Source organism: Echinops telfairi, unplaced genomic scaffold (assembly GCF_000313985.2).
Source record: "Echinops telfairi isolate 266 unplaced genomic scaffold, ASM31398v2 ScPeMD7_2291;HRSCAF=2852, whole genome shotgun sequence".
NCBI lineage: Eukaryota > Metazoa > Chordata > Mammalia > Afrosoricida > Tenrecidae > Echinops > Echinops telfairi.
Window position 1 is genome coordinate 21,783,057 of NW_022106189.1, and position 1,371 is coordinate 21,784,427.

The window sequence follows — 1,371 nt, forward strand, 5'->3', positions numbered from 1 at the left end:
AAAAATGTAATTTACAAATTCCATTATATTTTAACTCTATTTTTCGATACATTTTTGAAGGCTTCATATATTTTTGACTCTGAGTGAACTGTATACAAAGTGATTTTTCTCTTTCAATTTTAAAATTATTGGTTAATCCATAGCAAAGAATGGTATTAGTAAATACTGCATTTGCCCTCAACAGAAACACAGACACTCACTTGAAGTGTTCTAGTGCTTCTCAAACACATTATTTTCAGGAAGGGAGAACAATAGTTGGTTAACAAATATAGTGCTCTTATTTAGATATATCCCTAATTTGTTTTCCATGTGCTCTTATTTAGATGTATGCCTAATTTGTTTTCCATGTGAATGTATTATTAGTCAATTATGTTTATCAGGGTGAAAAAAGCAGTTTTATTTAAAGAACACTTCTAGGGGAATGGGAAGTACTGGTGTCTTAATAGCTTAGCATATTGACAACAACAATATCCATGACTTGCCTGTCAATCTGCATGCCTGTCTATTCTATTGTAGTGGCTTGGGGGTGGGTATGGTGCTGGAAGCTATGCCACATGCATAGTTTGTGTCACTCAGGGTGGACACAGTTCAGTGAGATTAAGACTAAGACTAAGACAGACTGGAAGCAAAGCCTGGAGATCACCTTCCAAAAATTATCAAGGAATATTATTGATTGCAACAGAACATTATGAAGAAAACTTCCGTTGGACACGTCCTCAGAAGGAATCAATCTCTGAAGATGACAACCTATTACCAAATAACAGATGGCTAATGAAGGCATGGGAGACTGTTGGTGGGATGGATTGACACAACAGCCCCAATAATGGATGATGGTAAGGGTGCTGCAGGGCCAGGCAATGTTCCTTTCAGTTATATATTGGGTTTCCATGACACAAGAGTGCCCTTGAAGGACTCAGCAGGAACTATGATGACTGTGGGAGTTACATAACCTGTCATCAATTTGAGACTATTAAGAGTGAAGGGGTGGAGTGTAGCCTGTCAATCAGGTCGCAGTTGATGAGGTACTAAGGAGATAAATAATTCGCTGGAGGAGGGACACATGCTCAGTCCCTGGGAGATATTCCTGTTGACAAGACACATGGAACTACACTAGAGCCCTGAAGCTGGAGATGCCATGTGGAGACCCATGTCAGTGCTGAGGTGCTTACACCACCACTGGATCCATAAGATTTTCCACCCACTGGCCTGTGATCTTCCTGCACTCAGTGTCATTGCATGTGTTACATGAGTCTGAAGAGGAAGTTATAGATTGGTATCAGACATATGGGTTAATACTGGACTTATGGACTTGTGCTGGACTGGGCTAGGAGGTTTTCTCAATATACAATTGTTCTTTTATATAAATATCTT